Raw genomic sequence first — 14963 nt, 5'->3', positions numbered from 1 at the left:
TAAATATAACATATTGAATTGATAAATTTGCTGCCCTAAATTTTTTTGTTGAATCAACTTGGATTTACAAGTCATTTCAACTTACTATTATTTATCTTGACTAGTTGTTATAACTACAGGTGAGTTGTTATAACTTATTAAATTAAGTTGACTTTTCTCAACTATATTTTATAAGTTGAATCAACTCATCTCTGTTGACATGCCTTGTAAATCTGAGTTGATTCAACAAAAAATTCCAAGGCAGCAAAGTATTTTTTACAGTGCAGATTTAGGTCAATTAAATGCACTGCTTTTTTACAGTTATTCTTGTTATGGTACATTAAATAGCCGCTACTGATCCCTAGAACTTCTTGGATAAGAAAAACAGGTGGATAATTTAATTTTAAACTGTATCATAGCCAAGTTTTGTCTGAAGTTTTATGTGAAAAAAGACATATAAGACAGACAGTGGGCTTAACGACCACAAAGAGTTAAATATACTATGCAATATGGTCAATTCCACAGAATTCTGGAGACATATTCAAATGAATAGAGAGGGTATTTCTGATCGCTTCAATGTCACAACACCTCTAACCTACTTTCAGCAATCAGATGTAATTTACAAAATGAAAGTCTGACGACGTTTAATCATTTCAATCATAGAATACATTCAACCGTAAACTAGAATTGCATTGTCTGGGTGTAGCAGAGAGCGGAGGTGGCCACGTCTGGCCACGTCAAACACCGAGGACCTTTCACATTTTGCATCAGCTTTGAAATTCTGCTGTGGAACCTTGCGATGAAGCCACAGACCTCCTCAGAATGTGAAACTGTGACTAATGCCGGTACGCTGAGGCTCGTAAGAGTTCAAGTCTGTTTGATCAACAACAACAGTATCAAAGCCATACAGTAGGTTGGTTTAGATATGCATCTACTGTAGTAGCATTGTATTGTGGTGTCTGGTGCAGTCCTACACTACGGCATAGAAGATCACAGGATTAAGAAGAACGCTAGGCAGCGTTCCAATTCTTTACTTTTGAGGAAAAAATATTGTTCAGCCTTGGAAGTACGAATGTAAACATTGATACAGGCTTGACATAAAAACTACTGTTTAGTACATTTATTAGCAGTTTTTGACAGAACGTGGAACAGTTTTGATACAAAAATCTCAAATGACCTTAAGCTATTAAAATCTGAAAATATTTACCCAAACCCTCATTGTTTGTTTTCGCCATCAACAATTAAGCAGCGAGGATGCATACTGTATTGAATACGTTTGAAAACAAATCGCTGATACGATCACTCCCCCTCAACGCAGACGCAATGCTGACGGCTTATGTGGAAAAGGCTGTACTGAAATGACGAAGTTCAATCTTCTAATTACTAGAATTGATGCTAAACCGACTTAAAGTGAGACACAGACATGCACCACGCACAAAATGCAAAGCATAAAAATGACTTGGAAATGATTCCAATACAACAAATTTTGCAGATTACGCCTTTTGCACAACTGTCCTAGTTTCGTAACTGTTGGGAGTTGTTACATATTCCTGATTTTACAATTAATCTCTTCTGGAAGCACGTAACTTGTTAAAATGCGTTATATAACCAAATAGGAGTTGGCATCATACAATGTGCTCCTATATAGCTCAGTGGTGGCAGCATTACGCTAGCAGCGCAAAATGTCAAGGGTTTGAACCCAGGGTATACGCATACTGATAAAAACGTATGTCTTGTAATAGGCCGTGCGTCGCTTTGGATTAAAGCATCTGCCAAGTGTGTACATGTAAACAAAAATACAGACTTTTTTTACCATTAATGAAAGCTGATGAGTCATGTTACAATATTAATAGTCTAATATGTCATATTACAGAATTAAAAATTGTTAGTCATATGCTTTCAGCAGTGCTAAGGTCAAAACAAATGAATTAACCCTTGCATGCACAGCTATTTTTTACAGCTATCCAATGCATACATGGGAAAAATAAGAATACATATTTTTATGCATATTATTACAGCACTACCTGGTTTATAAATACAAATATTTTTATTAAAAAAAAAAAAGATAATTCTGTGTGGACCTAAGTGATTAAGGTGGGCTGTCGTATAACAGCTACAAAAAAAAGCGTCTGCAAAATGATAAATATAAAAATAAACATAGATAGATAAAAATATATTACTCATCTATCTATCTGTCTGTCTGTCTGTCTGTCTGTCTGTCTGTCTATCTAATCGTTGAAATGCATTTGTTTATATTTTAATATTCCAAGAAAATATGAAGAGTTTCGTTGCAAAACGAGATAACCACCGTTTTTTTATTGTTCAGAAATCTCGTTTTTTGGTTGTGCATTTCAATTCATTTCAATTCAACTGCAGTTGATATGTTTTGATTTAAACCTTCATAGCTTAAAAAATACAGCTATGTAGCATCATAAAACAAAATAATAACATGATAACATAATAATAAACATGCTTTGACAAAAATGTAAAAAAAATGGATTTATCTCGTTTTGCAACGAAACTCTTCATATATAGATGCATATACAATATAATAATACAAAATGTTTGCTAAAAACAAAAAGCAAAAAACAATCACTACTTTGAATAATTGGCCCTTTGTAAAGACTCCTTGCTTTATGGAAGTCGTTTTACGTACATATTTTACGTACATATTAAAAATACAAAAATGCTTGTGCACTATATTAAAAATGCAGAATATTCATAAAAATATGTAATGTCATACGCATACTGTGAGCAGGAATGAAAACAAAAATGACTTGAACGCAGGTGCACTAGCAAAGACCAGAAAATCCGTAAACGTGTTACTTTACGATTAGCGTAAAGTTAGCATTTGAATTGAACATATACAGCAATTTATTATCAAACCCAGTGATTACTTGAGATTTGCACAACTATTTCTGAGAAGCATTGTTTATATGACATTTAATGTTGGCTAGCCATGCCATCGGATCGGAAGACGCATCATCGGTTCGTACAATACATCGCCCACTTCTTTCAAAGATCTTCAGCTGCATAATTCTCAGTATAGCATGGGAATCCGTCAAATGAAACTAAATCAATGACAAATCTGACTAATATGACAATGACAATTTCTACTACGAATGACTGCAAATTGTACGTCACAGACAGCAACTGACTTACCTGTACTGCAGGCCCTTGTGCATTTAAAGGCGAGCGTATTCAGTTCGACACAAACGTTACACGGCGTCTCTTAATTCTACATCACTTCTACAAAGCTACGATTATTAAAAACGTCAAAATTACCGTCAAGCTACAACAGCTATTATCCCTGGTCACAAACTATGCTCTATCGGCCCACCTGCAAAACAGTCACCTACGAGTTGCGCATCAGGCACTCTCTTCCAACGGTTCCAATGCAGGTGACAACTTAAAAAACTTCAAGCAAATGTGCATCAGTCAGGCCCACAAAGACAGACAAAAGCACAGTGAGAGAAAGACGCCCTTGTAACAGGGGAAAACCTGTCTGCCGTGACACATCCTCTCCGGGCCTGCGAAATGAAGACCTCAACACACAATCACACTGTGAGGCTTGCACGAATGCTTTTGTAATCAAAAGATGTTCCAGATATAGAAAGCGTAAACCTAATGAAGGGGGAGGGGAAGAGAGACAGACAGAGATACAAGTTGAGGAAAAGAAAGAACAACATGACTCACAGAAACTTTCAAAGACGTACCTAAGCGTTCAAAGCGAAGGCTGCGATTTAGCTTGAGCAAGTGCACAGAGACGCAGTTATGCGCACTCCGACCTTAACCAGTGATGCCATCGACAGGCAGAAGCCTACATGTGGGTAAGAATAATGCAAGTCCACCTCTAAACTCTAGTCTGGCCCTCCCCTTACACCTCACTGATCTGTGATTGGTCTTTAATCCTTTTGGTCTTTCTTTTGCCATTTTTTTTTAAGTGCAACTGTACTGTTGACTTGTTTATCTATCTAACCAAAGCTGCAGATGAATCTGGGATAAGTTCAGATTTTAGAAAATAGGCAATAGGCCACACAGAGTTAGGAAGTGTTTGAAATAACTACTGTAGATTAACTTTTGGACTACAACAACAAAACTTTATTGTATGAAGGGTATACAGGACTGAGCTCTGGTCAAGTTCAGGACGTTAAAAATTATATATTTTTATTGTTTTAAAAAACTAGAAAAACCATCAGGATGTCTAATGGGACGAAAACTAACAGGAGTTAGTTAGGTTAATTCTTTAATCTTATGAAGCTCGATTTAACATTTTAGAATTAGATGGGTACACTTTAAAAATAATTTTTGCACTTACATTTTTAAGTTTAATCAACTAGGATTGACAAGTTATTTTAATTATCTTGACAAGTAATAAGTTACTGTAACTTAATAAATCAAGTTAAATTTGCATTAGTTATGTCAGCTTTATTTTAGAAGTTACAGTAACTCATCACTAGTCAATACAGTTAAATGACTTGTAAATCCAAGTTGATTAAGCTTAAACAAGTTTTAGCTTAAAATATCATATAGATAATTTATTATATCATGGTAAAATTGCCACTTTGTAGGTCTGAACAAAAATGTGCCGTTTTGGGTGTGTCTTTTAAAATGCAAAAAAGCTGGGGTTTCATTTATAAAACTGTGCGTAGGATCTTTACTAAAAGTCTACATAGGCACAAAAGCGAAAAATGGCATATGCCAAAAAATATTACGATTTATAAAACAAAGCAATGTTCCCAGCCCAGTCTCCTGAAGATGCGTATAAATAGCATGAAGTGTAAAACTCGTGCAATACATACGCCAATTTCCACTTTGGCATGCATATGATACGCCAGTCCTTCCCATTCACTTAATAGGTGCATCTTTTTTTGTCGTTTTATTTATTGGTTTCTTAATTTCTTTGCTATTTTTTACCATTTTCGCTTGGGTTTAGGGTTACAACAACTTTTTGTTATATAAAAATGACATCCTAACCCAAACCCCAAGTCTAACCCCAACTCCAAGCGACCATGGCTTAAATATGGACAAAAACATGGAGAAACCTGTATATTAAATAACCTCATTAACCAAATCTAAAATCTAACCCTAAACCCAAGCGAAAATGGTTTAAAAAACAGAAAAAAATTGAGAAACCAATAAATAAAACGACAAAAAAAGATGCACCATTTAAGTGAATGGGAAGGACTGGCGTATCATATGCACGCCAAAGTGGAATTTGGCGTATGTATTGCACCACTTATACGCATCCTCAGGAGACTGGGTAGATGTTCCCTTTATAAGTCACATATGACCTGCAAGTGTGTGTACATGTATCATCCTCAGATCCCACCCTGCAAGCCCATTTTTCCATCAAGTTTGTTTTTTTATAGATGTACACACATTTCGAGCCCCGTTTTGTGCATACGCACACTTTATAAATGAGACCGCTGAACTCTGCGCTAAATGGCAGTGTCATGGTTGGATAGTGCAGATTAAGGGGCGGTAGTATCCCCTTCTGATATTACAGGAGGAGGCAATTTTCAATTACCTGATTTTTCACATGCTTGCAGAGAATGGTTTACCAAAACTTATTTACTGGGTTGATCTTTTTCACATTTTCTAGGTTGATAGAAGCACTGGGTACCCAATCATAGCACTAAAACATGGAAAAAGTCAGATTTTCATGATATGTCCTCTTTAAGTGCAAAAATATTTTTTTCAGTGAAAAGAATTGATACACAGAATGAATAAAATTCAATGCTGGTTGATGCTTGTTGCGCTTCTCCAACAAAATGTAGTTGTTGAACAACAATGTCCAACCCAAACTCATGTCAAGTCATGTTATAGTCACAAAATATTTGACAAATTTATTTGTGTTCATGGACAAGATTTTTCGCTTTTTTCGTGCCATTAAGCACAAATTTCTTTTTCATGTCAGTCAACACGAATTTCTATAAATAGTTTTCTGTGTTCGTGGCACAACATTCTTTTTCGTTTCATTTTATGTATTGTTTTTTTTTTTTCTATTTTTTACCATTGTCGCTTGGGGTTGGGGTTAGAATTATTTTTTGTTACATTTCAAACATTCTACCCCAAACCCCAACTCTAACCCCAACCCCAAGTGAAAATATTTTTAAAATCGGAAGAAAAGCATGTAGAAACCATAACATAAAAGTACATCCTAAACAAAAACCCAAATCTAACTCCAACCCCAAGCGACAATGATTTAAAAATAGGAAAAACAATGAGAAAACAATACATAAAATGACACGAAAAAGAAAGTCGTGCCACGAAAACTATTTATAGAAATTCGTGTTGACTAAGACGAAAAAGACATCTGCGCTCAATGGCACATAAAAAGCGGAAAATCGTGTCCATGAACACAAATAAATGAATCAAATATTTAGTGACTATGACACGACTTGCCGTGAGATTGTGTTGCAATATCATAAAGGAACTGACTAAAAGGATACAAAATTATATTACTTATACATTTTTTATAATGCCATTCTACCATCTATGGCTTTATCCAAGGTGAGAACTGGATAATCCACAAACAAGATAATCCACACACAAGTTAATCCACACAAGTTGGGAAGGGACAATGTGGCACCTCCAATTCACCTAACATGCATGTCTTTGGTCCGTGGGAGGAAACCGGAGTAAACCCACATTGATTCACACTCTTAGAACGGATGTGTTAAAAACAACACATTAGTTTAGGGACAACACATTAAATGCGTCACATCTCAGTGTTATAAATACATAGTGTTATATATTTATATATACAGTACAGGCCAAAATTTTGGACACACTTTAAAAAAAAATTTTTTTTAAAAGATGACTTGCACTGAATATTAAAGAAAAATCTGTCAATAAGAGCCCAGATTAAATGTGAAGTCCATCAATATTCTTTAAAATTCATTCTAAAGTAAAACTTCAAGAAGCTTCTTGATAAAATGACACGAGTATGGTTTTGCAATTTCTATATAACAGAATTCTATATAACAGCATTTTGTCACCAACATAATACCCCCAGTTGCAGTTGTGTTATGCCGTAGTTTATATATAAATATATATTACTTTTAACACAGCTTGTGTTTTATTTGAACACAAAGTCAACACAAAATGACACATAATGTGTTAAAATGACACATAATGTGTTAAACAGCATGCAGGGAACTGCAGGGAAAACATGCAAACGCCACACAAAAGACCTCCCGACCCAGCCAAGGCTCAAATCAGCAGCATTGTTGTTGGTGATTAATAAAACTTTTTGATACTTTTGCAAGATTTATAGTGTGCGTGATTTTTGTTTTGTTTTTCGAATCAGGGACAAAATGTATGTTAAGAACATAATAACCGATTAATTACTAAACATATTTTAGTAAAAGTAAAAAAATATTCGTAACAATAACCAATGGTATCTCATAACTCGTATATATGTATTTCATGTGGTGGCTAATTCGTATTAATTCATACGACCACATTCGTTTTTGTGTGCAATTTGCTTTTGCAAAGTGAAATTGGGGTTGGGGTTTTATTATTGTTCACTTCATACGATTTCATAATCAGCCAACTCTTAAGATACATACTTACAGTGAGATCAGGCTGCAATAACATAACTGTATGATTTTTTTAACATTTTGATCAGAGGAATGAAAAAAATGAGAAACACATTTTCTAATCAAGTATTAATTTTATGAGTTAATAAACTACTATGATTAACACTTAATTGTTCTTAATTTCAACAGTCCAATAGATATTTTACTTTATTTATAGTCAGTATTAGGTTTGTATGAGGTAGTTGACAATAAGGTATTCATAGTTAGTAAAATGTCTGTAGTGGACTGTTAAAATCAAATAAACTTTCATATTTTATCAAAGGCATATATGAAATATCAAATTGTGCTAGTAGGAATGGCTAATTATTTATATTTTAGCATAGAAATGAAAAACCTGAATTGTAATTATTCACAAATGCTTTTGTAGGTCTCTTATCAAACCCTTTGCCTCAAAAGGCCCCAAATTGGTGAAGGGTAAGATTTTCCAACGTTAATGCAACTATCTTTGCTTCATTTTAGTCATCAGCCCACTCTTGCCCATGTTCCATAATAACAAAATATCAGGTTATGGAAAACAGCCTGTTAAAGACCAAAGGAAGTTTGCGATGAAGAGATAGCTGTTGCTCCGGCCACAAGTGAAACTATTTAAGAATCACCTCTCCTGTCATCTCCTCACCTCTCTGAAACATCCTTCCTCTAAACACGCACAGATTAACACATAAATCCTCCAGCAGCCACTTCTGCAGGGCCACGGTGATGATATAATCACATTTTGCAAAGGTAAAGGCATCAAAGCCTCACAGGCACCTTGACAATCCAGATAAGAATAATTCTGCGAAAATGAAAGTGAAGGTGTGCAAATTGCTATCAGTCATCGGAGTGAAAGCTGGAAACCTTTATCAGCTTCTGCTGTTCAATCACGGAAACACAGACTGTGAAATTTTAAACTGACATCATACAAAGAAAAATGAAGAAACATATTCAAGGTGAAACTTTTAAAGACTTTAAACCTGTCATTTTGAAGACATTTCAAAACATTTATTGTAAGCCCTTTGAAAAGGTCTAACAGAAAGCAACTTTCTGTAAAGGTGTCTAAAACAATGTGCATTGGAAAACGGGCTAGACAAACTAAAACATATTTGGTTATTAACCCTCTGTTTGTTGAAAAAAGGGACAAACCCAGCCAGCTAGGTTGTAATTTAACCTATGCTGGGTCGTTTTAACCCTAAATGCTAGGTAGCTTTAACCCATTATTGGGTCAAATATAAACATTTTCTGGGATAATTTAACACAGCGGCTGGGTTTGTTCCTTTTTGTATGTATAAAAACTGAAAAGATTTTATGATGAAGACTTGGGAACTGATTCTGTTTTTATATACATTTACATACATACATTTCACACATACATACATTTTCAAACCTTCTGTTTATACATACAACATCTTAGCATCATTTAATTCACATTGAAAATCTATTTGTACTTTCTTCAATTGCACTAAAATCCTTTTTTTGGATGAAATTAATATTATATATATATATTGGGCTTCAATTATTTAATTTATTCTTAATGCCATTTTAGCATATATGGCTATATTGAGAACCGGTTAATCCATATACACGTTAATACCGAGGGGCAACCTTCTGATCTCTTTGATGAAGCCAATACGGAAGTGACTTAAACTGCAATTCATCTGGCTCCAAAAGGGAGTCAATTCCCATAGACCCCAATGTTAAAATGCCAAACTTTACAGTAGAGCCCTGCAAGCCTGCCCAGGTGAAAAAGTAGTACACTTCCATAGTGTACTTATAGTGATTTATTTTCGCACACTAATTTTATACTTAATATACTAAAATATCATCTTTAGTATTTCTTAAGAATCTTCTTAAGAATTTTGAGACACCATAAATATGAACTAAAATGTGCTAAAAATGTATTTAAAAATGTATTCAGGTACCACTTGTAGTAATCTTGAACCCATCTTTGTATGAAAGTTGAGTTCAAGTTTAATACAAGTGTTAACTAAATACATTTTTTAATACAGAGATAGTATGTTAAAAGTGCATTTTGGTTCACATTCATGGCGTCTCAAAATAGCAAGTACACTTAGATAATCTTAAGAACATCTTAAGTTGTTTAAGATAAAATGACACGAAATTCATTAAAGAAATAGAAAAATCCAGATAATTTACTCACCACCATGTCATCCAAAATGTTAATGTCTTTCTTTGTTCAGTCAAGAAGAATTTTTTTTTTTTTTTTTTTGAGGAAAACACTGCAGGATTTTTCTCATTTTAATGGACTTTAATAGAGCCCAACATTTAATACTTAACTCAACACTTAACAGTTTTTTTCAACGGAGTTTCAAAGGACTATAAACGAGGCATAAGGGTCTTATCTAGCAAAACAATTGTCATTTTTGACAAGAAAAATAAAAAATATGCTCTTTTAAACCACAACGTTTCGTCTAGGTCCGGTCCAGCGCGACCTAACGTAAATGCGTAGTGACGTAGGGAGGTCACGTGTTAGATATATAAAACGCAAATTTGCGGACCATTTTAAACAATAAACTGACACAAAGACATTGATTAGTATCAGTTGACATACAACAACGTAGGAACGGTCCTCTTTATAGACGCTTGTAAACACTGGGGCAGAGTTTTGCGTTCGTCCTCTGTGACCTCTTGACGTGATGACGTATTGCGTGGGGTCAGCTGGCGCATCACGACCGGATCTACATGACGAGTGCTTTAAAAGTGTTTGTTATTTTTATTGTCAAAAATGACAATCCTTTTGCTAGATAAGACCCTTATGCCTCGTTTGGGATCGTTTATAGTCCTTTGAAACTGCGTTGAAAAAAACTGTTAAGTGTTGAGTTAAGTATTAATTGTTGGTGTCTATTAAAGTCCATTAAAATGAGAAAAATCCTGCAATGTTTTCCTCAAAAAACATAATTTCTCCTCGACTGAACAAAGAAAGACATCAACATTTTGGATGACATGGTGGTGAGTAAATTATCTGGATTTTTTTTTAAGAAAATGGAATATTCCTTTAAGATGAATTCTTAGTATGTAGTAAGTACAAAATTAGTGTGCGAAAATAAAGCACTTTAAGTACACTATGGAAGTATACTACTTTTTCGGGACGGGACATACTGGGCTAAGTCTATTTGTGCCGGGCTCGGGATGTTTTTTGTTTTTTTTACAGATCGGGCTCGGGTCGGACTCAGGCTTATTTTAGCTTCTCTCCTCATTGTGCATATCATTTATGTGCAGCAGAGCACATGTCACACAGTGTGTATGAAATATTAATATATTGATTATATTATAAATATTATACATCGCCTGCCCTAAGGAAGTAACACAAACGCAACACGCATGCACGACGCGCGTCACTCACATGCATTATACAGGTGACGGTTGACCATGCAGGACATCAAAGAGAAGTTGGATTGTGGGGAGTTGATAAAAGTTCAGAATTAGCCTGTTGGAGATTGTTTTGAACATTATTCTTCAGTTCAGTTACTGAAAAGCAAAGAAAGGTAGGCTGTTTATTTACTTATTTTTGCGGTTTGATCCCATAGCACTATTCTCCCTTAATTTTTATACTTCTGTTTGTCCAATATTTTTGGCCATGATGTTTCAGGCCTATAATATAAGTTTACCTCTTAGTAGCGTGTGATACGCGTGTGTTTGCGTGTGTATCAGAGACAGCGGACATCAGAGAGAGCGTGTCAGAGAGGGAGTTCATCAAAGAGCTTGCCCGTCAGAGAGAGCTTAAAAGTGATTGATTTTGGTCTCGGGTCGGGTTCGGGCTGAAAAAAATGCAGAAGTTGTCTGGCTGTGGTCGGGTAGGGCTTGAACACCACGGGCCAGGGCCGGGTTAGGGCTGGAGTTTATGGCCCGTGCAGGGCTCTACTTTACAGCAGAAAATAATATGTTTACAGCCTGGTACAAAAAGTGTTTTTGGTCTGTATAGCTAATTCTGCCCTTCATTTTCCTTTTTGAAGGCCATCCACTACACAGTGTTTTTAATGGACTCCGAAGCTCTTTAAGTAAGCGTTTAATTAGAAGGACATTTGTTCCTGCAGCATATTTTAATGAATACTGTTGATTGTTATACTGTTGAATTTATTGTATTGTTCCCTTGTATTTCTGAACTGTGAAAGTGAATCTTTATATAATCATGTCTTACTGATTTCTTAATCATGTTTTAATAGTCTCTAAATGTAGAGTATGTATTCTGTGTGTTAGTTGTGTGATGTGCTTGTTGGCTGTATGGTTTAGTTGGTGGCAAACCAGTTTCCCCTTGGATTAATAAAGTCTCTCTCTCTCTCTCTCTCTCTCTCTCTCTCTCTCTCATGACAACTGTGGGGAGGCGGTGAATTTTTTGTAACTCTTCCTTTTAAATTATATCAAGCCTTAAAGTTCTGCATAATTAAGGGCGGGACCACTTGAGTAACGGGTGAATTGCCACTGATGTCACTAGAGTCGAGCTAGGCAGGCATGGTTTTAGCAACCAGCCACCTCAACTTTACCTACGTCCCACCTCTTTACCCATTTCCGGGTATCCGCGAGTGATGCGTGGTCATGCGCGACCAAGATGGTGACGGCAGCCAACAGTCTATGGCCAATACAGACATATTTTCATCTTTGTATATTGCACAGTAAATGAATTTTGAGTTACCCTGGTTTTGTTTGTGATGATTATCACTTCAACCAATTATTAACTCATTCACCGCCAGCCTTTTTGAGAAAAGTTGCCCACCTGCATTTTTGCGATTTTAAAAAAATTTTCACAAAATTCTTTTCAGGAAAAATTATTTTCTATAAATATTTAAACATACAAATTATATCAAATAAAAGAACACACCCTCTGCTTTCAAACAAACAATAAACAAACAAACAAACAAACAAAATGGGGAAAAAACGTTTCATTATATATTTACTTTTTCTACTTAATTTAAGCACTGAAATATGGATATTTCTCTTCAAAAATACAACATTTTGAGCAAAAAGCTTAAAAAAATTGCGTTTTTGTAAAGAAATTTATGTTAGAGATCAGACTCAGAATGACTATCAAACATAAAGGCAGTTAAAATAAATCATTAAATCTTTTTAACTTCCGTTTTTGATAAATTCGGTGGATAAAAGCAGTATTACACTTTCACTTTGAAATTCGTCCAGAAAGGCATATTTATTAGTTAAATATGAACTCATAAATGACGAGATAACTTGTCAATGGCGGTGAATGAGTTAAGCCAGTGGTTCCCAAACTTTTCAGCGTGCGGCCCCCCTTGTGTACAGGGAATTCCTTCGCGGCCCCCCATAGAAAATTTGTGACAAAAAACTGCTCTAAAACTCAACATTTTAATAAAAAAAAAACATTAAATGATACAAAAAATAAGTGCTTTTGGTTAGTAGCCTTATTTTTTTAGGTTTAATTACACAGAATTCATGATAAATTAATGTATTTCATAAAATGTCATAAAACTGGGGCCCCCTTGGCACCATCTCACGGCCCCCAGTTTGAAAACAACTGTATTAAGCAACACATACAAGTGCAACAAGGCACAACAAGGCTTTAGGCGACCCAAATTCAAGTACAAGTTTGTGGTCCTTTTCTGATTCTACACAAAAGTTGGTGGAGCTTAAAAAAGTAAGTAACATTTTGAACTAATTCAACTTAAAAATATTAGTTGACACAACCATTTTTACACAACTTTTTTGAATTAACTAAAATTTTTGCAACATGATCTCACAGAAAGTCTTGTTATAGTCACGCAAAATTTGATTCATTTATTCGTGTCTGTGGCACAAAATTTCATGCCTTGAGCATAAATGTATTTTTCATGACACTCACACAAATTTCTATAAATAGTTTTTCGTGTCTGTGGCACGACTTTCTTTATTGTGTCATTTTATGTATTGTTTTATCATTTTTTCTATTTTTAAGTCATTGTCACTTGGGGTTGGGGTTCGATTTGGGGTTAGGATGTAATTTTATGTATTGGTTTCTACATGTTTTTCTTCCACTTTTAAAACTATTCTGGCCTGGAGTTGGGGTTAAAGTTCGGGTTTGGGTTAGGATGTCTAAAAATGTAACAGAAAGTGATTCTAACCCCAACCCCAAGCAACAATGGTAAGAAAATGGGAAAAAACAATGAGAAAACAATACATAAAATGACACGAAAAAGAAAGTTGTGCCACGGACACGAAAACTATTTATAGAAATTTGTGCGAGTGAGACAAATAAGCTTAATTTCATGCCATGGACACAAATAAATTTATAAAATTTTGCATGACTATAACACGACTTTCTGAGAGATCAGTCTGTATTTTTAGGTTGAATAAACTCGAAATTTTAAGGCAACCAGATAGCTTTTAAGGCTGCTGGAGATGAACTGTCAAGAATGTGACTTGTGATCCTTTCTCATTAGCACAACAACTTAATCATCTATCTAATGCTTCAATTTAGGTATGAAATATTATAATGAAAGCAACAATAAACAAAGTAAATCAGTGGCCGCATAAAGTATTCAGAGACTGAAGCCAAATGTACTTTTTATGCTATGGCATATTTGACATTTAAAAAAATGCTTTGGGAAAAAGTCCAAATGAAATGGTGACTGTGTTCACTTTTAGTCTATAACTGAATTTCAGCTGGAAACTTTAAGGAAACCACAGCTGCAAAAAGCCAGAAGCATGCATTTAGCTGTTTTCTCAAGCATTAGAGATGTTCATAGCATGTTCATGTTAAGTTAGACTATAACTTACCAAAATATGCTCATACATACAAGTGAAAAATACATATTAAGCTCTATAATAGAGTATACACAGACATTTTGGGCGTGTCAGGGGGCTTTGCTGGTCGCTGGTTTAGCAGTTGCTTCTTTAATGGTCCAGTAATTTCCAGACTTACTCCCCCCACCCTTTGAAAGAAATGTCAAGTTTTGCATACTGTACGCAACGGTTTTCATAGCCACATGAACGTGATGATGCACAGTGAAACTGTACTACAACGACTGAAACCCCTCATAAAAGCTCAATTACCTTGAAGATAAACTCTAATGCTCACCTTCCACCTCTGATGTGTTTTTATAAGAGGGTTTCCCCACCACTAAATCTATTCGCTGAATATGTCTTTGCGCTACAATGGTGGTCTGTCTACACTTCATCTCTCTCTATGAACTCAATTCTTTCATTTTAAAGAATTTAAATCAGACACTTACCTTTTGGAAAGTTGCCAAAGCAGCTTTTTGTTAAGGTGTGTGCTTTTAAAATAACACTCCTCAAAATAAAGATGCTAATAGGGTTATTCACAGTGATGTCATAAACCTTTCAGTCAAAGGTTCTTAAAAACAACCTTTTATTTATAGTTTCCACATTTTCTTTACTATTACCTTATGCCTACAAAGAAACTTTGTGCCACAAAGTTTC

This window comes from Misgurnus anguillicaudatus, chromosome 24 (genome assembly GCF_027580225.2).
Source record: "Misgurnus anguillicaudatus chromosome 24, ASM2758022v2, whole genome shotgun sequence".
NCBI classification, from domain to species: Eukaryota; Metazoa; Chordata; class Actinopteri; order Cypriniformes; family Cobitidae; genus Misgurnus; species Misgurnus anguillicaudatus.
This window is presented reverse-complemented; position numbering follows the sequence as displayed.